Here is a 24,793-nt window from a genome sequence, read left to right on the forward strand (position 1 = left end):
TCTAATGAGAAGGATAGAGGATATATTGCCTCCCCTGGGTCCCAGTTCGGTTTTCTCCAAAACAATCCATTGCATTTCATCTGGGCGATGTCCCAGTTGGTGATAATGTTCAACCAGAGGTGCACCTGTCACATTGCATCTTATCCTACTTTGGTGTTGCAGAATTCTTGCTTTTACTTTTTGCTGTGTCTGGCCGATGTATAGTTGGCCACATGGGCACAGAATCCCGTAGATGACGTTACTGGAATTACAGTTTGTATGTGATTGCAATGTAATGGTCTGTTGTTTGTATTCAAAATTTTTTGATTGCATAGTTGTGGGGCACGCTTTACATGACCCACATTTGAAATGACCTATGATTGGTGGTAGATTCCAGAGTGACTGGATAGTCGGTTCAACTGGGTCCTCAAGGAAGGAATGCACCACATGATCCTTAATGCTCATCGCTTTCTTAAAAGAATGCATCGGTACATTTGGTTGGTCAATCTCGGTAGATACAATGCTCCAATGTTTGTTGATGATCCTTTTCACTGCATTACTTCGAGTGGAGAATGTTGTGACAAATATCATCTTATTGTTTTGTAATGATGTAGCGGGATTTTTGGATGAGAGCAATGTGTCCCGTGGGTTGTACCAGGCCCTCTTTTGGGCCCTTTTCACCAGTCGTTTCGGGTAACCTCTTGAGATTAACCTGGCCATTAAGTTCTCAGACTCTGTTATGTAGTCAGTTCGCTTCGTGCAGTTCCTGCGGATCCGCAGGAACTGTCCGACTGGAAGATTGTCGCGTAAACCGCGTGGGTGGTGGCTGCTGTACCTCAGTAAGGAATTTCTTTCAGTTGGCTTCCTATATAAGGTAGTTAGAAGTTTCTCATCTTCATAGAAAATTTTTAAATCAAGGAAGGGTATCTCCTGTGTACTAGACTGTATAGTGAACTGGATATCTTGGTCGCACTGGTTTAGCCATTGGTGGAACAGGTTGAGTTGAGTAGTTTCACCATTCCAAATCATCAATATATCGTCAATATATCTTTTCCACATATTAATATGGGTCGAGAATGGGTTGTTATTCAGGACGAAACGCTTTTCAAAATTGTCCATATACAGGATCGCTAAATCTGGAGCAAAGGCAGCCCCCATCGCAACTCCTTTCGTCTGTACATAATACTTGCCTTGGAAATAAAAGAAGTTCTTTTTCATAGCGATGGTCAGAAGAGCTATGATGAAATCCGTGGGTACCCTTGTTGGTGCTGGTCTCAAATCCAAAACTTCTCGCATAACCGCCAATGCTGGTTCCTGCGGGATGCTGGTGTATAGTGAGACGATATCACAGGTGACAAGTATCTGCTCACTAGAGTTGAATGGTTGTTGGTCAATCATTGCAATGACTTGCATGGTGTCTCGCAGGTACGTCTCTGTTTTTTCTGCTATTGGTTTTAGGAAAAAATCTATGTATTTACATAGAGGTTCCAATAGTGAACCGCAACCGGATACTATAGGGCGACCAGGAGGATGGAGGATGTCCTTATGTATCTTCGGTAGGGTATAGATGGTAGGTAGTCTTGGGTGTCGCTGATTCAAATAGTCATATTCTAATTTGCTTAGAAAGCCACAGTTCAAGGCATCGAGAGTTATTTGGTGGATTTCCCCCATCAGGTCCTTTGTGGGATCAGATTTTAGTAAGGAATAGGTGACGCCATCTTGTAACTGCCTTAGAATCTCCGACTTGTATGCAGTCGTGTCTTGTACCACTATAGCTCCACCCTTATCAGCAGACTTGATCACAATGTCCTTGTTATTTTTAAGGGTTAGGAGTGCCGCTTTTTCAGACTTGCTGGTGTTAAGTATAGTGTGTTTGTAGGTCGAAAGTAAAATGTTAACATCGTTGAGAACTATGCTCTCGTAAGCCAAAATCCTGCTACTCATAGCATTTGCAGGTGGAACAAACTTGGATGGATGCCTTAGCCCGGTAAAAGACTTGGAAGGACTATCTTCAGTATTCCTGAAGAAATACCTAAGACGAATCTTGCGAAAGAAGCCATGGAGTTCAGTCTTTAGGTTGAATGAATTCGGGTGTGCAGTGGGAACGAACGACAGACCCTTGGAAAGTACAGCTTGTTCATCAGTATTGAGGTTATAAGCAGAGATGTTGACCACTGGGTTGTCGCTGGGCTCTACCATCTGTAGACTTTGCGCCTTGTCGATATCTCTCCGTGGTTCTCTTGTTGGAATCGGACTTGCTTCGGGGTTGTGCCTCGGCCTCTGTCCCAATTGGTACTCGGTGGATTCTGCTGGCCTCTCGGAGGTCCTCTTGGCCAGTTGCCACCTCGTCCTCGGGGTGGTCTCCATTGGCCTTCCCCTAAAAAAGGAAAATAACCTTGGGGAGGATACCAGTTGTCCCGGTAGTTGTAGTCGTAGCTAGGGCCTGGCGCCTCTTGATCACTATCTGAACTGACCGTGGAATCGGAAAAAGTAGTATAGTTCCTCCTTCCTCTGAAGGCACCTCTACCTCTCCCCGTGAAGCGACCAGAGTTGTCCTGTTTGTAGTAATCTTCGTTGAGGTAGGGATATGTATTCTTTTTTTCATAAAACCTAATATCCTTGGAGAGTTTATCTAATTTTTTACTTTGCGTGGTGGTTTCAAAGTCTTTTAGTGATTTTGTAAGATTTTCCAAAGCAGTTTTGGCATTGATCAGAGTTGAGTCACCTGCAATTTCTTGTTTGAGGGCGGCTATTTCTCTGGTTAAGACTTGAACCTGTTCGGCCGCGGTTTCTACTCCGAGAACCATCCAATGTCGTGACGCGTTGTTTGCAATAAAGCTGAAGCCTTCTTTGAATTTTGGTAAATCCACGAAGATGGCAGGTTCATTTTTTATCTGTAGTCCAACAGGTATTATGCTGGCCTGTAGATATTTAGTGAGCAAATGACCATGGAGTTTTGTACGAATTAGTTTCTTTTCCAGACGCTCAAGTTTTGCTATCTTGTCATTGAGTGTAAAGTCAATATTGGGTGTGTCGGATGACAGAAAGAGATTCCTAGGGTCCTGTAGCAGCTGGTTGATGTATTCCTCAGTATAGGAGAGGGTTTCACTCTCCACCATTTTATAGAAGAAGGGAAATTCACAAAGGAATACCTCGCAGGTGTGCACCTGCTCGTTTAAGAGTTAGAACAAAGGGCAAACCCAATAGTCTCTGGGACCTGGGTAACAAACAGTAGAAAAGGATATGGTCCCAGAACATACATAAAATTGAAGATCTGAGCAAAGTCAGCAGAATAACAATTGCAACCAATAAAGCATATCAAAGTGTTATTTAATCACACTTGAGACAGGCACATGAATGCATGTAAAAAACACATTTACAAAAGTGCAGGGTGCCACAGGGAAGGGGAGGGTGTGATGAGTTAGGTAGGGTAATAGGATAAGTGACATATAAACATTCGTAACGGTTGTACAAATCAATTGCTGTGCACGTTGCTATCGTGCCAAATAATCAGAATGAAAGTCAATCATAAGCAGAATTGAGTCATCAGCCTAAAGAGCCATATACAAGTAAAAATACACAGTGCTCAATGCACTATTGTAGGTACTGGCGTAGTGAAATGTCGACGTTTCGACCCCTCATCAAGGGTAGGATGATTTGATCCTTACGAGTGGGGTCTTCCTCAGGACAGAGAGGACGGTGAAACCGGAAGGGTAGGCACCTATAAAAACATTGGATCAGTATTAAAAGGGGTAACGAAGCCAAGCAGAATAGAACAGCGAGGCTGGAAATGGAAAGGCATTGCCATAATTACCAATTGAGAGAAAGGACATCTAATCAGTGTCAGCTTGGCGTCCGAAGGCGCAAGGGCAAAAAGGCTCCAAAGGCAGGTGGGAGTGATAAACACCTATAACAAATTAAAGGTGACAATGGAATCATTCGAGTAACAATTCATTGGATAAGTTGGGTATAACTCCCTGAAGATGGGAACTTACAATTTTTAGTTGAACCACAAAGGAGGAATTGATTGCTCCATCATTACACGCCGCAACGTAGATCGGTGTGTTAGAGTGAAATAAATCACTTAGAAATCAGCCTCTATAAATAAATGGAGAGGGGTGCTCTTTTAGTGAAAAAGGTTTTTCACTAAAAGAGCACCCCTCTCCATTTATTTATAGAGGCTGATTTCTAAGTGATTTATTTCACTCTAACACACCGATCTACGTTGCGGCGTGTAATGATGGAGCAATCAATTCCTCCTTTGTGGTTCAACTAAAAATTGTAAGTTCCCATCTTCAGGGAGTTATACCCAACTTATCCAATGAATTGTTACTCGAATGATTCCATTGTCACCTTTAATTTGTTATAGGTGTTTATCACTCCCACCTGCCTTTGGAGCCTTTTTGCCCTTGCGCCTTCGGACGCCAAGCTGACACTGATTAGATGTCCTTTCTCTCAATTGGTAATTATGGCAATGCCTTTCCATTTCCAGCCTCGCTGTTCTATTCTGCTTGGCTTCGTTACCCCTTTTAATACTGATCCAATGTTTTTATAGGTGCCTACCCTTCCGGTTTCACCGTCCTCTCTGTCCTGAGGAAGACCCCACTCGTAAGGATCAAATCATCCTACCCTTGATGAGGGGTCGAAACGTCGACATTTCACTACGCCAGTACCTACAATAGTGCATTGAGCACTGTGTATTTTTACTTGTATATGGCTCTTTAGGCTGATGACTCAATTCTGCTTATGATTGACTTTCATTCTGATTATTTGGCACGATAGCAACGTGCACAGCAATTGATTTGTACAACCGTTACGAATGTTTATATGTCACTTATCCTATTACCCTACCTAACTCATCACACCCTCCCCTTCCCTGTGGCACCCTGCACTTTTGTAAATGTGTTTTTTACATGCATTCATGTGCCTGTCTCAAGTGTGATTAAATAACACTTTGATATGCTTTATTGGTTGCAATTGTTATTCTGCTGACTTTGCTCAGATCTTCAATTTTATGTATGTTCTGGGACCATATCCTTTTCTACTGTTTGTTACCCAGGTCTCAGAGACTATTGGGTTTGCCCTTTGTTCTAACTCTTAAACGAGCAGGTGCACACCTGCGAGGTATTCCTTTGTGAATTTCCCTTCTTCTATAAAATGGTGGAGAGTGAAACCCTCTCCTATACTGAGGAATACATCAACCAGCTGCTACAGGACCCTAGGAATCTCTTTCTGTCATCCGACACACCCAATATTGACTTTACACTCAATGACAAGATAGCAAAACTTGAGCGTCTGGAAAAGAAACTAATTCGTACAAAACTCCATGGTCATTTGCTCACTAAATATCTACAGGCCAGCATAATACCTGTTGGACTACAGATAAAAAATGAACCTGCCATCTTCGTGGATTTACCAAAATTCAAAGAAGGCTTCAGCTTTATTGCAAACAACGCGTCACGACATTGGATGGTTCTCGGAGTAGAAACCGCGGCCGAACAGGTTCAAGTCTTAACCAGAGAAATAGCCGCCCTCAAACAAGAAATTGCAGGTGACTCAACTCTGATCAATGCCAAAAGTGCTTTGGAAAATCTTACAAAATCACTAAAAGACTTTGAAACCACCACGCAAAGTAAAAAATTAGATAAACTCTCCAAGGATATTAGGTTTTATGAAAAAAAGAATACATATCCCTACCTCAACGAAGATTACTACAAACAGGACAACTCTGGTCGCTTCACGGGCAGAGGTAGAGGTGCCTTCAGAGGAAGGAGGAACTATACTACTTTTTCCGATTCCACGGTCAGTTCAGATAGTGATCAAGAGGCGCCAGGCCCTAGCTACGACTACAACTACCGGGACAACTGGTATCCTCCCCAAGGTTATTTTCCTTTTTTAGGGGGAGGCCAATGGAGACCACCCCGAGGACGAGGTGGCAACTGGTTAAGAGGACCTCCGAGAGGCCAGCAGAATCCACCGAGTACCAATTGGGATAGAGGCCGAGGCACAACCCCGAAGCAAGTCCGATTCCAACAAGAGAACCACGGAGAGATATCGACAAGGCGCCAAGTCTACAGATGGTAGAGCCCAGCGACAACCCAGTGGTCAACATCTCTGCATATAACCTCAATACTGATGAACAAGCTGTACTTTCCAAGGGTCTGTCGTTCTTTCCCACTGCACACCCGAATTCATTCAACCTAAAGACTGAACTCCATGGCTTCTTTCGCAAGATTCGTCTTAGGTATTTCTTCAGGAATACTGAAGATAGTCCTTCCAAGTCTTTTACCGGGCTAAGGCCTCCATCCAAGTTTGTTCCACCTGCAAATGCTATGAGTAGCAGGATTTTGGCTTACGAGAGCATAGTTCTCAACGATGTTAACATTTTACTTTCGACCTACAAACACACTATACTTAACACCAGCAAGTCTGAAAAAGCGGCACTCCTAACCCTTAAAAATAACAAGGACATTGTGATCAAGTCTGCTGATAAGGGTGGAGCTATAGTGGTACAAGACACGACTGCATACAAGTCGGAGATTCTAAGGCAGTTACAAGATGGCATCAGCTATTCCTTACTAAAATCTGATCCCACAAAGGACCTGATGGGGGAAATCCACCAAATAACTCTCGATGCCTTGAACTGTGGCTTTCTAAGCAAATTAGAATATGACTATTTGAATCAGCGACACCCAAGACTACCTACCATCTATACCCTACCGAAGATACATAAGGACATCCTCCATCCTCCTGGTCGCCCTATAGTATCCGGTTGCGGTTCACTATTGGAACCTCTATGTAAATACATAGATTTTTTTCCTAAAACCAATAGCAGAAAAAACAGAGACGTACCTGCGAGACACCATGCAAGTCATTGCAATGATTGACCAACAACCATTCAACTCTAGTGAGCAGATACTTGTCACCTGTGATATCGTCTCACTATACACCAGCATCCCGCAGGAACCAGCATTGGCGGTTATGCGAGAAGTTTTGGATTTGAGACCAGCACCAACAAGGGTACCCACGGATTTCATCATAGCTCTTCTGACCATCGCTATGAAAAAGAACTTCTTTTATTTCCAAGGCAAGTATTATGTACAGACGAAAGGAGTTGCGATGGGGGCTGCCTTTGCTCCAGATTTAGCGATCCTGTATATGGACAATTTTGAAAAGCGTTTCGTCCTGAATAACAACCCATTCTCGACCCATATTAATATGTGGAAAAGATATATTGACGATATATTGATGATTTGGAATGGTGAAACTACTCAACTCAACCTGTTCCACCAATGGCTAAACCAGTGCGACCAAGATATCCGGTTCACTATACAGTCTAGTACACAGGAGATACCCTTCCTTGATTTAAAAATGTTCTATGAAGATGAGAAACTTCTAACTACCTTATATAGGAAGCCAACTGAAAGAAATTCCTTACTGAGGTACAGCAGCCACCACCCACGCGGTTTACGAGACAATCTTCCAGTCGGACAGTTCCTGCGGATCCGCAGGAACTGCACGAAGCGAACTTAATGGCCAGGTTAATCTCAAGAGGTTACCCGAAACGACTGGTGAAAAGGGCCCAAAAGAGGGCCTGGTACAACCCACGGGACACATTGCTCTCATCCAAAAATCCCGCTACATCATTACAAAACAATAAGATGATATGTGTCACAACATTCTCCACTCGAAGTAATGCAGTGAAAAGGATCATCAACAAACATTGGAGCATTGTATCTACCGAGATTGACCAACCAAATGTACCGATGCATTCTTTTAAGAAAGCGATGAGCATTAAGGATCATGTGGTGCATTCCTTCCTTGAGGACCCAGTTGAACCGACTATCCAGTCACTCTGGAATCTACCACCAATCATAGGTCATTTCAAATGTGGGTCATGTAAAGCGTGCCCCACAACTATGCAATCAAAAAATTTTGAATACAAACAACAGACCATTACATTGCAATCACATACAAACTGTAATTCCAGTAACGTCATCTACGGGATTCTGTGCCCATGTGGCCAACTATACATCGGCCAGACACAGCAAAAAGTAAAAGCAAGAATTCTGCAACACCAAAGTAGGATAAGATGCAATGTGACAGGTGCACCTCTGGTTGAACATTATCACCAACTGGGACATCGCCCAGATGAAATGCAATGGATTGTTTTGGAGAAAACCGAACTGGGACCCAGGGGAGGCAATATATCCTCTATCCTTCTCATTAGAGAGTCTAAAATGATGATTCGATTTGATACTATTCTAACGGGCTTAAACGAACAAGACCCCAGTAATGCCCAACTAGCTATTCTCAGCAATTAGTGAACACTGTTCTTTTTCTTCTGGTGTTTCAGCTCATAACCTGCTGTCAATGTCATTTTTGAACGTCTTGCCCTTTAGATCATCATATGCATATGAATAGTGTACACCATGTTTATATGATAATTTGAGTGTTTTCTCTTTAAAAGAATTTCAGCTGCCAACCTGCTGTCATTTTTGAACGTCCTGACCTTTTGCCCACCATATGCATAACGATTAGTGTACACCATGTATATATGATAATTTGGTTGTTTTCTCTCTAGAAGAATCCACCATTTGTCTTTGCTGCATTCTAACCGGCCATTAAGAAAATATCAATCTACATAAGTTCACTTGTTTTGTTACAAACTATGCTTTTCCAATACAAATTATGCTTCGTTTTATGTTTTGTATTTTTCACATTTATGCGTTCTTATAATGTATAGATTTTTTCTCCATTTAGAGCATCCCCTGGTTGATTACATTTACTTTCCGATCACTCCGATCGAGCGTTTAACTCCTTGAGTCACGTTTCACTCCATAAATTCATGAATAACATCCCTTTTGTCTGAGATACTATTGCGAGTCATATCCATTTAATTCCAGACTATGACTGCAATCGCATAATTTTTTAACTATTAGTTTTACCGACGAAGTACCCGGGATGTCTTTCTTCCATTGTACCGTCACGGACAGCATCTAGCGTCTGCACCCGTTCTAACGTCATGCGGCGGCAGCGTTCTCCATATGAGGCAGCCGTTCCGCGGTTTCAGTGTTTTGTCAGATTCGAGTGCTGATGACACGGACACCGTCTAAAGGTAGGGGAACCTCTCCTCTTCCCTTCGTTCAACTTGGCCCAACTCGATCGATGCATACTCTCGTTTATTTTTCACACGAATAGCTTGCTCCCATATAAACAAGTGTTTCCCTTGAATTCATATTAAGCAATTGCTTAACGGGAACCACGCCACCTACCTCCGTTCTATTGGGTTAAAACGATTTAAGATTTCCTACACGTTTTATTTTTATTTTGCTGTTTTTGTTAACTGATGATTTTTCTTTTCTTAACGTGCAAGCGATACCTGTCCTCAACGACGGTTCACTTTTCCATTGTTTATTCATTTTTAATAATTCCGATGTAGCGCTCGCTTCACTGATTCTCTCGCTCCACTATATAACTACCTAACACACGGATGATAGGCTGGGGGACCAGGTCCTTGTGGCAGTTTATTTCTTTATTTCTCTAGTTTTGGATTACCTATTAGGTTTTTCACTAAAAGAGCACCCCTCTCCATTTATTTATAGAGGCTGAATTCTAAGTGATTTATTTCACTCTAACACACCGATCTACGTTGCGGCGTGTAATGATGGAGCAATCAATTCCTCCTTTGTGGTTCAACTAAAAATTGTAAGTTCCCATCTTCAGGGAGTTATACCCAACTTATCCAATGAATTGTTACTCGAATGATTCCATTGTCACCTTTAATTTGTTATAGGTGTTTATCACTCCCACCTGCCTTTGGAGCCTTTTTGCCCTTGCGCCTTCGGACGCCAAGCTGACACTGATTAGATGTCCTTTCTCTCAATTGGTAATTATGGCAATGCCTTTCCATTTCCAGCCTCGCTGTTCTATTCTGCTTGGCTTCGTTACCCCTTTTAATACTGATCCAATGTTTTTATAGGTGCCTACCCTTCCGGTTTCACCGTCCTCTCTGTCCTGAGGAAGACCCCACTCGTAAGGATCAAATCATCCTACCCTTGATGAGGGGTCGAAACGTCGACATTTCACTACGCCAGTACCTACAATAGTGCATTGAGCACTGTGTATTTTTACTTGTATATGGCTCTTTAGGCTGATGACTCAATTCTGCTTATGATTGACTTTCATTCTGATTATTTGGCACGATAGCAACGTGCACAGCAATTGATTTGTACAACCGTTACGAATGTTTATATGTCACTTTTATCCTATTACCCTACCTAACTCATCACACCCTCCCCTTCCCTGTGGCACCCTGCACTTTTGTAAATGTGTTTTTTACATGCATTCATGTGCCTGTCTCAAGTGTGATTAAATAACACTTTGATATGCTTTATTGGTTGCAATTGTTATTCTGCTGACTTTGCTCAGATCTTCAATTTTATGTATGTTCTGGGACCATATCCTTTTCTACCCTAAGGGACCCATGCACAAATTGGAAACAGACCGACAACGCAGGCTGCGTGAAATGGTGCAAACCATTTTGAAAACATGACATGGCAAACTTCCTGTGTGCCATGCCCATGCACAATTCCTAAAAGACATGCATTCCACCCTTACAGCAGGCCTTCCAGCCCTAAGGCTGGGTGCTTTACATTATATGTGAGGACTTATCCGCATGAGCAGAAAAGCCCCTGTGATGTCTTGTTCCATTGCCACGACATTGCAAGCTTTCAGGAAACCATCTTAAGTATATGTACCGGGCACTAGTTAAGTTACCCAGCAACATGATGGCTTCACTGAAAATAATGGTGTTTGGTATCAAACACCTCTTCTTGACAAATGCATACTGATGCCAGTATCATATTTATTCTGACATGCACCCAGAGGGCACATTATAGGTGCCCTCTGAATTCTACAAGTCTCTTAGTATGTTGGCTGACTGGTATCAGTCAGTCTGCCACCACAGACAAGTTTATGACCCTCTGCAAGTGAGCACCCGCACTATTTGAGTCAGAAATAATGTCTGCTCCAGAGGAAGATGTTCAGACCTACTCGAGCAGGATGGATAGTATTTTAGCATATCAAGGCTAGAGGCTTCAAAAACTCTACCACCTTTGATATGTGACCACGGCTTCCCCCATACATGGGAGATGCCACCCCCTGCCCTGAGGCCCATCTGGCACCAGGGCAGGGTGGAATTACTTAGTCTGAAAGCGTGTTCACTCTCAAGCTAGTGGCAACCCTAAGGTGGGCTACCTGAAGTGAACATCAAAAGAAGGGTTCCACCATCTTTAATTTTAGTGGAACTAAGAATTCTGGGTCAGCTTTATTACCACTCTCCACAGCAAGTGTTCATATAGAGGATGTAGGTACACCAGGGGTAGGTAGCCCATTGGCTACAACCGTACACATCGCTTAACGCCCCTGTCGGACAAAATACCTCTGCAATCGAACCCCACAGCTCAAGTCCGAACCAACCGACAGTGCCTCCTTGCTCCAGAGACCCTCATGTGCCGAGCCCTTCTTTGGGTTCTGCCGAACTTGTCCCCAAGTCCCCACTTGCAGCATTTTTCTTGTTACAGGTTTCTACATTGACTTTACAGGTAGCGTTTGAGGCTACCACTGCGACCAGTACCTCTGCACCGAACACACTAGGCAGGTACATTTCATGGAAGTCTTCTTCTTCTAACAACCAATCCGTTCTATTCTATTTTCACATTCATCATGAGCCACATCAGTTTCCTTATCCATGAACTCTCCATCACTTTTACACAATGAAAAATAACTTAAATTCCATGCTTTAGATAGATAGAGCAGGGAGGCCGTCTGTTTTTACCTGATTTTAATGTAAATGTGCCTGCATCAATTTGAAATTTCAATCAATTAAAAAGGTATCGCAAATGCTGAAAACGTCGATACTCTCAGTAAAGTTGAAACTCACAGTGCAGTTTATTTTATAAAGGGGTCACATCCTTAACAGCCTAGAATTTTAATTAGAACTGCCGGTGGCTCTATCGAGCAAACAATAAGTGCTATATATTAACATAAAGGTCAACTTTATTCCTTTATCATGTCCGGATGGTTTTTTTTGCCTTCCGTTCAAGAGTAATCACGTTATTCAAGTTATTTAAGTCTTAGAGAGGTTCTGACTCTCTTGAATTCCAATAGACCTTTTATGAAAACTTTTTCCTGAAGAAGGTGAAGGAATTTGATTTCACCGAAACTCAGCGTCAGTTTTCTTTGTCTTCAATTTTAATGTGGAATCAGATATGTCTCTAACATATGTATTGTAACTTCTCGCATCAGAAGATGTTTTTAGCTATGTGTGAATTGTAATGTCTATCCCGTCTTGCACAGATGTTTTTATAAAATAAACAAATCTTTTATTTACATATGGCTATATCCTCAATGTAATTTATTGAAATAATTTAGCGCACACTGATATATCTTATGTTTTTGCTCATGATATTGAATGTATAGGTCTACTGTAACGTCTATGTCTGGTTATAGCACATGATCCATATTGAGGCAGGCTATTAAATACGGAGACTTTTGCCCAAAAAATTTACTCTTGATTAGGTACTACTTGTGTTTGTCTAACTTTCTGCATAGTGTACATCATTTTGGTGCACTAAATAGAAAGCCAGCTTCCTAAAGTACACTGTCATTGACGCGTGCCAAGTGTTCTTTGCCATTCATTTGCAAGAATATAGGCAATATCTCTTCATATTTTGGTTCCAAGGTAAAGTTTTCATTTGGTGTTGAATCCCACAGGGGTATACAGAAAGTCGTTCATGTGATGTATTCTGTGTTCGATCTCTATAACATTCATGGAAGTCTTCTTCTTCTAACAACCAATCCGTTCTATTCTATTTTCACAATCATTATGAGCCGCATCGGTTTCCTTATCCATGAACTCTCCATCACTTTTACACATTGAGAAATAACTTAAATTCCATGCTTTAGAATCCCTAAAAAGTGCAAATTACAGAACACCTGCTCTACCATTTGTGTTTGCAAGCATTTTCCTTCTCCTTTTGTATTATTTGAGAATTTTTCACCCTGTCACAATCCCATTTCTTGATGTATATGAGTTTACTGTAGTGTTTAGTATCATAATGTTTTATATAGCAAGCTTATGTTTGTTCTAACCTTTCCTTAACTCCGTTTGGCATTCTATTGACTTTCTTGGCTTTCAACATCCAGCCCACATTGTCCTTAGAAAAGATGTTCTGCCTCTCATTAGCTCAAATGGATTACAAAATAGTAGCATTTTAAGGATTCAATATGCCCATATTGTATGAAACAATTCTTTCTTCCATTCTAAGTTGTTATTCTTGGGGAAATGGATTGGACCTTTAATTACACTGTTAAAGCATTCCACAGCACCATTACCTGATGGATGATACGCTGATGTTTTTTCATGAGGTATTACATTGCTCTGTAAAAAATGCTTTGAAAACATATGAAACAAACTGTGGTCTAGTAGCACCTACTATACATTTCGGTAACTCATCCTTTGCCATCATCTTGTCAGAAAATGTCACTACTGCAATAGAATCCATTCAATTAACAATTTCTGCTTCCGTACGTTTTGAAATATATTCTATTATAATAAATACAAAATTGTCATCATCCATAATAGGTCCAGGGAAATTAATACCTATTCTCCTCCGAAGCGTATTGGCTCTACTAATAGGACCACAATGGAGGCCTAACTGTCTACTGTGGCTTGTCTGAATTATCATATTAGATACAATTTCTCAATTTCTTTTCAATAGCAAAGGGTAACCCTGGCCACCAATAAAACAACTTAGTTCTGCTTTTAGTCTTGCTAACACGGAAGTGTCCTTCATGACAAATGTTTAGCAATTTAGGTCTTAAGGCTTCAAGTGGAATGATCCTACCACATCCTATCACTCTACCGTTTGCAACGGATTATTAATGCCTATACTCCTGAAACATCAATAACCTTTCAACTAACTTTTTTTCCAGCCAACCGGCAATAATCATGTTGCTAACATCATTCAACACCTGGTCTTACATTTGTTCAAGTAACCACCCTTCCTTTGAAATTCCATTGATTACATCATTCACGTTTGCTACACAATATTTTTCTACATCATCATCTGGCTCACACTTAAAGGCTATAGGTAGGTGACTCAACAGTCTGCTGCTACATTTTTCATACTGGGTATATAGAGCACTACATGAATAAAGTCTAATAACTTGATTGACATACATGCAAGATGTGGAGAGGCTTTGTACTTTGTAGCAAGAACTTTTGTTTGAGCGGTTTGTCTTCACTGCGCAATATGACTTATATCCCCCAAATGTATTACCTGTAGTGTTCTAGTCCTTACACACATGCTAATGCCTCTTGCTCGATGATGGAGTCTTTTTCCCCTGTTGGAGTCAATGACTTAAAAGCAAAAGCTATTCTACATTCTTTACCATTTGTGTCAAAACAGCACTAATTCTTCTACCACTGGCATCAGTTGTGACTACATTTTGCATTTAGAGTCAATCTCTTGTAAAGGCGGTGAGTTACATACGTCTGATTTCAATGCCTCAAATTGAAATTGACAGCTGTGTCCATTTAAATGTGTTGGTGATATTCAGTAACTGTCAATATGATAGGTTTTACATTAATAAATCCTTGACAAAAGTTGAATAAAATTCTGCAAGACCTAAAAACGCCCTTAAATCATCTTTGTTTTTTTGGTATTGAGAAATCTTTTATAGGCTCCAATAGTTCTTTTTCAGGTTTAATACAATTGTTTAAAACCATCTCCAGTCATTTCATTACCCAGATTTGTCACATTGCTTTCTGTACTCTGCAATAAGTCCCCTTTGTTCTAATATATATAACACTTGATTAAGAGTAGCAGTATGCTCACACTTGGTTTTTCCCAATAGTACTAGGATATAATCCTTAAAAAAACATGCATCCTTAATATTTTTAAACAATTTGTGCATTAATGTTATGCTATGTCAATATTTTTGTAGCGCACGTGAATGTCAAACAGATTAGCGACTTAGCACTAGTGTATGTAAAATGTCCTGGGGAGAAGGGCAAATAAGACCTGTTTAGCTGCAGAAGAAAAAGCCAAGTTTCTAGTTGTTTATCTGAAATTGAACAGATTGGGCTGCAATCTGAGATGCTCAGGTAGTGCATTTCACCATTTACATGTGTTATGGAAGAAACCTTTTCCTCCCCAGTATGTCTTCTTTATTCTGGGGACAACTACCTTGCTCGTCACTGTAGACCTTAAATTACGATTAGGTACATTCCATTTAAAAGTCTTTAGGAAAGACAGGCGCGCAACCTTGTGTAGAGCATTATGGGTCCAGCACAGGGCCTTGAACTTTATCCGCTCTCTAATTGGTAACCAATGCAGATCAGAGATGGTCTGTGAGATTGACCTGAATTTAAGAAGATTCATCAGCACTCGGGTTGCCGCATTTTGGAGAGTTTGTAGTTTGTTTAGTAGGAGCTGCTGAAAGCCTACATACAGAGCATTGCAGTAATCCAACCCCGAGATTACTAAAGCTAAAATCACTGTTTTGACAGCTCTAAGGGAAGAAAAGGAAGGACCTTCTTAAAGACTTTTAAAGTGAAAAAACAAGAGGATGTTACCTGATTTATATGGTCAACAAAAGCCAATTTAGAGTAAACAAATCGCCCCTAAGTTCCTTACTTTTTGAACAGGAAAGGATGCGTACCTAGATTGGTGGGCCAACATGATGTATTTCAGAAGGAGGTATTACTGCCAAACAGCAGCACCTCAATTTTCTCTGAATTGAGTTTTAAGCAATTATTCTGCATCCACTCAACAATGTTCCTCATGCAGATGTTAAATTGCTTGGCTACTTTTTCCAGATTTAGAGGGGACTGACACCACTCTCTGGGTGTTGTCAGCATGACAAAGTACTGAAAAACCACACGATCTAATCAGCTCAAAAAGAGGGGTGATGTACACATTAAGAAGGGTGGGACTATGCAAAGATCCCTGAGGGACCCCGCACAGGAGTGTGAAAGGATCTGAAGTGAAGTTTTCCAGAGTAACACTGGCTCACTGTTGGACAGAAAGGAGCCAAGCAATTCCAATGCTCAGTCCTTGATGGCTATGTGTTCGAGGCGGTTGATCAGAGGAGAGTGACCAACCGTTTCAACATGGCCAAAAGATCAAGTAAGATCAAGACCAACCTTTCACCATTGTCTCCAATGGCTCTAATTTCTTCTGTGACATCTAAAAGAACCGACTTTGTGCAGTGATTGGCGTCTGAACCTATGCTGCTAATGGTCGAGGGGATTGGTAGAATCCAAAAAGCCCATGATCTCTAGGTTCAAACTTTTTTCTAGAATCTCAGCTGGAAGTGGGAGGTGGGAAAACAGCCTATAGTTTTTTACTTCATGGGGATCCAGCAACGGTTTTTATAAGAGTGGCAGCATTGATGCTGTCTTCCAAGCTGATGGAAAGCATCAAGAGTGGGATATTTTATTTATGAGTGCTGTGAGGTGAAATTATATTGTCTTTGATACCAGATAGAGAAGCTGCGGAGGACTGGGATCCAAAAAGGCACCTGATTTAGAGCATTCATTTAATTTAGCCACCTTCTGTTCTGTGAGAGGGGTGAAGGTAGTAAGCGATAGAGGCCCTTGTTCAGTATTAGAGGTGTTGACTTTTTCTAACGTCTCCTTCCTGGTTGGAGCTTCAGTGTTTCCAGACAAAGCGATAAACTCCAGGAATATAATATTAACTTTAGAAAGTAAGAAGTCAGCTATTTTATTGCATAGTGATTGGTCGGGGTAACAGGATTTTTGGTGTGGACAGGGTTTTAACTGTATTGAAAAGTTCTTTAGAATAATTTTTAGCAGTGATGATTTTATCTGTAAAAGATTTAGTCTTAGCAATGTTTATTTGACTTTTGTATTCCTTGATCAGGGTTTTATATTTTTTTGTTTTTATCTCGGCTGTAGTTTAATCTCCACAGTTGCTCCTGGAGTCTGAACTTTTGCCTGAACTTTTTGAATTCCTGAGAGCACTCTGGGGCAGAGGGCAGGGATCTGTGATTTGTCCTTGTTTTTAATGGCATCACCCGAGTGACTGCCATGTCACTCCAGTCGGAAAAATTGGCTGACACTAGATCAAAGTTGTTTTCAGATATGGGATGGGATTCCATCAGTAAGTTATTTAATTTCATATTGTAATTTTTATTCCAAGGCCGATATTTTAGCAATGTCTGTGCCTTAGACAAAGGAGGACTTTTTGTCAGCATTTTTAGTTTGAAAATTATAGCCCTGTGATCAGTCCAGGCCAGAGGCATGACTTTCTCGACCAGTAGGTTTGGGTTATTGGTGAAAATGGCATCAACCATGTGATTTGCCTGTCGAGTAGATGATTTCACCAATTGTATCAAATCAACGTTTGGCATGGTATCAGTTAAACATTTTGTGACCTTGTCCTCTGCTTTCTCTAAATAGAAATTAAAATCCTTCAGGATCGTGAAGTAGGGGCGGACTGAGCATGATTCCAAGAGGTCCAATAGAGATTGGGTAAAATTGTCCCTTGGTCCCGGTGGACGGTAGATCAGGACGCCCTCAAGGGTATAGGTATTGCCGATCTTTAGATTGAACATAAGTGCTTCACAGTTCAAGAACTAAAGGGGATTGAAAGCAGACTGAAGGTGAGTACGGTAACAATAGCAATCCTTCCTCCTCGCATATTTTGTCTATCAGCTCTAGTCACTTCATAGCCTTCTGGGATGGCTGTTTTGAAATCCTGGTCAGATGCGGCATCAGCCCAGGCTTCAGTGAGGAAAAAGATATATGGACTCGTGAGTTCCAAAAGGTCAGCAAATTTGTCATTTAATTTTTATTAATGACCTTGTATTGAGGAGTAACCAAGAAAATATATTGTTGGAGTTCTCCCGGTTAGAGGCAAAGTGTGCTTGGCATATTATGGAGTCATTTGTATGTAGAGGCTTTGGGCTGGGGTTTAAATGCAAAATTAGTTTTGGCAAGCATACTTATGGGCATGCAGCTTGACATTATACGAGGAACAGATCAAAGGCTTTCTTTTGTTTTCAGCTGTCATTACTTCAGAACAAGAGTAGGTTTGAGTGATGGAAGGACCAGGGGTCCTGGCGCACGGAGCAGTCCGGCCGTTGACGGGTGCAGACAGACTTGCCTTTTGTGCGCAATCGGCACACCTGCTGCATGGATCTCTTAAAGGCAGTGGTTAAGGGGCATGAGCGAAGGCAGGACCAAGTGGGAGAAGTGCGCTAGGTTGCTTTGATTTAAAATAAGTAATGGGCAAAAGAACAAAGAGTGAAACCTGGGGTCTCTGCAACCCTCCTTATGCAGCACCTGCTCCCCTGAGCTGCACGAGTAATAGAAACACAAAGTTAACAAATAATAGTGCATAAACAGGTAAATCCTACAATGAATAAAACTGTCATCAGAGCTTTTGCAGTGGCGTAATAAAAAAATTAGGAGCCAGGTACCTCCCAAGATGGTTGCTAAGGACCTACAAGGAAAAAAGTCACCTTCAGATAGGTAGCTTTGGAGACACTGTGTGGGCGCAATTCCCCATCCCTTAAGAGGGCCGTGGTTATAGGGCATGGCTGGAGGCAGGACCAAATGGGAGAAGCATGGTAGGACACTTCAATGTAAAATAAGTAATGGGCAAAAGAACAAAGAGGGAAAACTATGGTCCAGCAACCCCCTCCATGCAGCACAGGATCCCCTGAGCTGCACGAGTACTGGTAACATAAAGTTAACTAAAAAACAGTGTATGAACATGTAAATCATAAAATTAATAAAACCTTAATTAGAGCCTTCATAGCGGTGGAACTAAAATTAGGAGTCAGGCACCTCCCAAAATGGCTGCTAAGGGCCTACAAGGAAAAGAAAGAGTCGCATTCAGGTTGGTGCCATTGGAGACACACACCAGTGGTAATCTTTGGGACATGGCGGATGCTAAACCGAATAGTACCCTTATAAATATAAAACATCCACAAGGGGTGACAAATGGCATGAAACTCATACTATCTGGGTCCAACGGAACATGGTGATATGCCGCAGTAATGTCAATAGTGGTGAACCATTTAACACCTTGGGCATAGACAATATTTCATTGTTTTTTGGTAAAAGAAATTAGTCCACAGAGATGTTTTTGTTAAGATCCTTCAAGTCCACACATAATTTCAACTTAAAATTAGCTTGTCGCATTATGACCAAAGAAGGTATTCTACCTGTTCAATCACACCATACTTGTACTTATCAAATTCCTTCACAAACTCTTCCCTTAGGGTTATAGGTATACTTTTTGTTTTATATATACAAGGTACAGCATACAATTTGAGAAATATTTTATGTTTTAATCAATTGAGAATGGCAAATTTTTCCTGAAAAATCTTTGTGATACGATTTTAAGATGTGTTGTTCAAGTTCTTCATCAGGTTGTAGAGATAAGACCAGTTCTGGGCTTCAGGGATTTACGGTTATACCTAGTTCTCCATGGTCCATCCAACCTAGTACTGAAGGACCCGCAACAGATGCATATAACTGGCATAGTGCTACTCTATTTTTAAACTTAAATAGTAAGTTCCTATGCACACCATATCTATATTCCCTCCAGTGAAAGTTTTTGGAGAAATATCTGGGGATTCCAAATCTTCACCTAAGATAAGAACAAACTTGCTCTGCCACAGATCATTTTTATTAATGATATAAGGTGAACCAGAATCTCCAATTATAGACATCTGTACACAATCTATTTCGCATTTCTCATACTGGTTTCTTCTCTTTGGCATTAACATTTAGTACAGCACTGCCAACATTATTTAATAATAAATTCTAGTTATTATTGTCAGAAACTAGGGAATCTGTAACAGATTGGTCTTTCACCGTTTTCGCTGATTTGTTCATCCTTTTCAAGCACAACTTGTAAAAATGTCTAACCACGCCACATACAGAGCATTTTTATCATTGGCAAGGTATTTTAAGTTACCACATAGGTAGCATTTCCCTGTAAATGTACTAGGAGTGGATTTCATCCCTGTACTGTCATATTTCCCATCTGTGTTTGAGTGCAAGAACATGTTTTGCTAGCATTAATTCTAGCAACGTGTCCTTGTTATTATTACTCTTCCCCTCCATGGGAACAGCCTTGGCACAACAACCTGTTAACTTTGCTCTTTTGACTATATTTATTACATCTTGTAGTGGGCCTCACCTTTGGCCCATAGGTTTTCTTCTATATTAGAGTTTGCAGCACACATTACCCTTTTCTCTCTAATGGGTTCATTGTGCAAGTTGCCAAACAGCATGTTATTGCCAGTTTTTTTTAATGCTACAACATAGTCTTTCGCAAGCACATTTGTAACCTATTTCCTTATCTTGACCTGGCTGTCTTAATTTCCTTTCTATTCTATTGTAGATTTTCAAACCTTCTGGGCCTAATCAATGTAAATGTATTTTCTTCTTTTTGTCAGGAGTGAGATCCTCATCATCTTCAAACGTGGAAATATCAGTACAAAATATTCTCACACCTATTTCATGGAAGACTCACCTGTTGCTGGTAAGAATGATTGTGGAGATGAAATATTCCAAATGTTTTTGGAAGCCATTACTTACAGATTGCCTTTCTAAGCAATTAGGCCATGGCCCTGGATTCATCGACAGCCTTATATCACACTACTCCCCATCACGCAACCTTCGCTCAGCCCATCTTCAACTCCTGGCAATCCCCACCTTTAAAGTGAAGCGACAAGCGGGTAGCAGGTTTGCTACTTTGGCTCCTAGATTCTGGAATTTCATTCCCTTTGAAATCAGGTCTAGTACCAATTTACTGAAATGCAGAACATCTCTTAAAACTTGGCTGTATACTCAGGCCTACGAATAAACTGTGACCGACTCAAGAATAGCCCCACCTAGAACCAGCGCTATGAAGCCAACTGGTGTACGTCCGCTTTAGAAAACTTTTTTAACTTAACAATTATATTTGAAATGAAGGAGGCATTGAAGATATTTTAATATTTCAGACATTATTGTAATTCAGGATGAGATAGATGGATAGATGGATAGACAGACAGACGGACGGACGGACGGACGGACGGACGGACAGACGGACAGACAGACAGACAGACAGACAGACAGACAGACACTATTATTCCACCAAGATGGTGGCACGTTACATAGTGTGGTCACATGCCAGAAATCAGGGTTGCTTGTAGCAGAGTGTAGCCTGAAAGCTCATGGACACAAACTGTAACAACACATTCCACTTAGTTGCAGAAATATTTTACAAAGTTTGCACATACAATAAAATCCCAAAACACTACACCAGCAGCGTGTGGTATCTGGACCTAGATACTCTGGTCCGTCCTTGGTGACATGTGGAATGTAATCATTGGAATGGCACCATGTCACTGAGGAGACTGGAATTGTAATGATGTAACATGGCTCCATGCCAGAACACTAGGCATGGAACCAGCTTGTTCTGAGGTTCTGTCATGTGAGGGTTCTATGATGACAGTTGATATGCTGGCTGTTGGTGGATTTACTTTATTACAGGAATGTTGTTAGTCAAAGAAACTGGGGGTTGCCGGGTCATGCTGTTGGGAAATGGATAGGATCATCTCACCATGAAATAAACCCTACTTGAACCTCATGCTGCCTCAACTGTTCCTTGACTCATCATCGTTCCTTGGATACTACACTGGCGTAGTATGCAGCTTTACAAACCTCACCAGAAACTAGAAGATCCCATGCTTCATTGAATGCTGAGTGAAGGTCATCTCTCCTTGTTCATTGTCTAGGGTGTTTGAGAGGCTTTCAGCATGAGATACATCTGAGTTCTGATGCTCAACTGGTATGTTGAAAGGTGAGGAATGTGTCCATAGCACTTAGAGACAAAATGCAAAAAGAAATAGAGAAGCTCAACGCGAGGGATAATTGAAGAGGTTGAAGGAACAGAGTGGCTCGCCCTAGTAGTTGCTGCCCGTCAGTCCAATGGTAGATTACATCTGTGTGTAGACTTGAGGCATTGAATCATGTGTGTCATAGTTGATAGTTATCCCCTTCCTAACATTACAGAGTTGTTGGTGTTGCTTGGTAGGGCAGGAGTATTTAGTATGATTGACCTTACTTCAGTGTATCACCAGGTAGAGTTGAAGGAGTCCTCTAGAGATTTCGCAGCGTTTGTCACCCCTTCACGAAAGTTTAGGTTTATTCGGATGCCGCTTGGATTAATTTTGGCAGCGGCAGTTTTTCAACATACCATGGAGAGAGTTTCAAAGGGAATTGAGGGAGTAGTTGTTTATCAAGATGTCATTCTTGTGTTTGGGAAAGATACTGAGGAACACAGTGGTCGCCTTAGGAAAGTCTTTAAAAAAACTGGATGATTCTAATCTAACCATTAGGGCTGAGAAATGTCAATTTGCCACTACCACCATCACATATTTAGGTCATACTATCACTGGTGATGGAATAATGCCCAAAATGGAATTGGTGGGCACCATCTCTTGGATGAGTTCTCCCTCCTCACAGGAGGAGCTGTTTACGTTTTTGGGGATGATTGAGTATTAAAGCAAGTTTATTGAAAGTTTTGCTGGTTTCATTGTGAATATGAGGTTGTTGTTGAGGGTAGGCGTAGAGTTCGCATAGAGTGAAACGTCTGAAAAGGAGTTCGCAGTTTTGAAGGAGAAACTTATGGGCATATTATCAATGGCCTATTCGCCACTTTAGCCGCACTTTTTTGCCACTAAAGTGGCGATATTTTTATCTCCCTATTAGCAAGCTGTCACTAAAAGGCATTAGCGACAGCTTTCAGGCGATAGCAGCCGGTTTTTCTATCGCTTTGCATGCAAGCGATATTTATCACTAATGACATGCAAGGTAGGCGTTCCTCCTCTAAATTTCACAAAAACACCCGCTAACCGCACTTCGCCCTATTAGCAAGGATGGCCCTGACCCGCGAAGCGATAAAAAAAGTCGCGCTAAGGCCCGTTAGCTGCAGGAACTTAAGACCAGAAAATAGCTGGTCTTAAAAATGGGGATACAACTTTGGCCCATATCTCTGCAGGTTTTGGTGCTGGACAGCACTGCAAGCAATGTTGTAGCACTGCCCTGCGACAAAAATACAGTGCAGGAATGTCCACCATCAATAAGATAGTGCAGATTCCTGTGCCACAGTCATGAAAAGTGTTGCTGCGCTGCGACAAGACAGCGTTGCAACACTTCTCACTACTCCCTTCTTGCAACAGCACGGATGCGCTTCAACACTAGACAGCACTCCATGACGCAAGTAATGACGGATACGTCAGGATTCCTGATGTATCTGCCTTCTCTAAAGTCACGCATTGCTGCGGTCGTGTCACAACCATGATGCAACTCCAGCAATGCCTGGGGCCAGCCTATCCCTGTGGCACTGCCTCACCCTCACGCCTGCCATCAGGCAGGCGGAAGGTACTGACGCAGTGCTGTACATGAGGGGTGCCCGAATGTTGGCGCTGTTGGAGATCCATCAGTGGAGGTTACGTGCTGCGGTGTCATTGGTTTAAAGCATTGGTGGAGTGTTGGTGCAGAGAGAGTTGACGAGATGTTCTTCGGTGGCCTTGATCCAGCTGCAAGGGGGTGCTATGATGGCGGTGGCGTCCGGTGGGCAAGGTGAAGACGTGATGTTACCTATGATGGTCTGTGCAGGAGAGTCCGGTGTTGTGGCTGCAGTTGTATGCTGGCAGAGGTGACGTGCTCGACCATGTGTCCTGCTATGTGGCTTTGTACGTTGACTTGCTGCTTGCGTCTGATGTAGGGGATCTTCCGCATGAGGTGGTGGTGTCCTGGTCACTGGGGTTGTCCAGGTGAAACTTGAGTTTACTGAGTAGGATGTCGTCGGTGGATGGGAGACCATGGGGTGCAATGAGGTCTACAATGGTGTTGGAGAATGGGGGGCCGTGGCCCGGGGGGCCTACACATGAGGGTGCTGCTGAGGATGTTCTTGGGCCTGGTCTGGATCTTGGAGTCGACGTAGTCCATGGTCACCCTTGGGTAATTAGAGTGCGTGGTCAGTCGGAGTGTGCTTCTGTAGGTGATGGCAATGCTTCCTCCCTGACAGTCAGGGTGATCCTGGCGGGTGATACTGCAGCCATCAGTGATGGCGATAGCGATGGTGATGGCGATGTCCGGAGCAGAGGTTGGTCCTGGCAGGCAAGGTGGTGTCCAGTGTTGATGGCGAGGAGGCTGCTGGCATCGTATCGATGGAGTGTCCAAGAGGAATTCTCCTTGGTGCTAAGCCCGTTCCAGTGGCAGACGGACGCAAACGTGTAGCCTATGGTTGCCTTTGGCACGACCATTACAACTCAGGCAGTACATCGTTAACAACACAGCTCTGACAACGCAGGCGCCTTAACGTCTTATTTGAATACAATGAATTGTGAGGTCAGTAATGGGGTAATTTAAAGTTTTTCAGGTGGATATGGCTTTTGGATGTAAAAATGTTAAATTGGGGTGTGTTTTGGGGTCAAATATGAAAATCGGGGTGTGTTTTGGGGTTAAAAATGTAAAATGGGGTGTATTTTGAGGTTAAAAATGAAAAATGGGGTGTATTTTGGGGTTAAAAAATGAAAAATGGGGTGTGCATCAGTCTCAAATGAGAGTGTTGGGTGTGTTGTGGGTGCTCAAAAAGGAAACCCAGGCTTCACGGTTGGGTTTGTGGTGCAACGGATAGTTTTGGGTTGCACTCACTGAAGTGGGAACAGTGTTCCTAAAGTCTCCGCTATGCAACACCTACTCTACTGTTTC

This window comes from Triturus cristatus, chromosome 11, assembly GCF_964204655.1.
Source record: "Triturus cristatus chromosome 11, aTriCri1.1, whole genome shotgun sequence".
Lineage (NCBI taxonomy): Eukaryota > Metazoa > Chordata > Amphibia > Caudata > Salamandridae > Triturus > Triturus cristatus.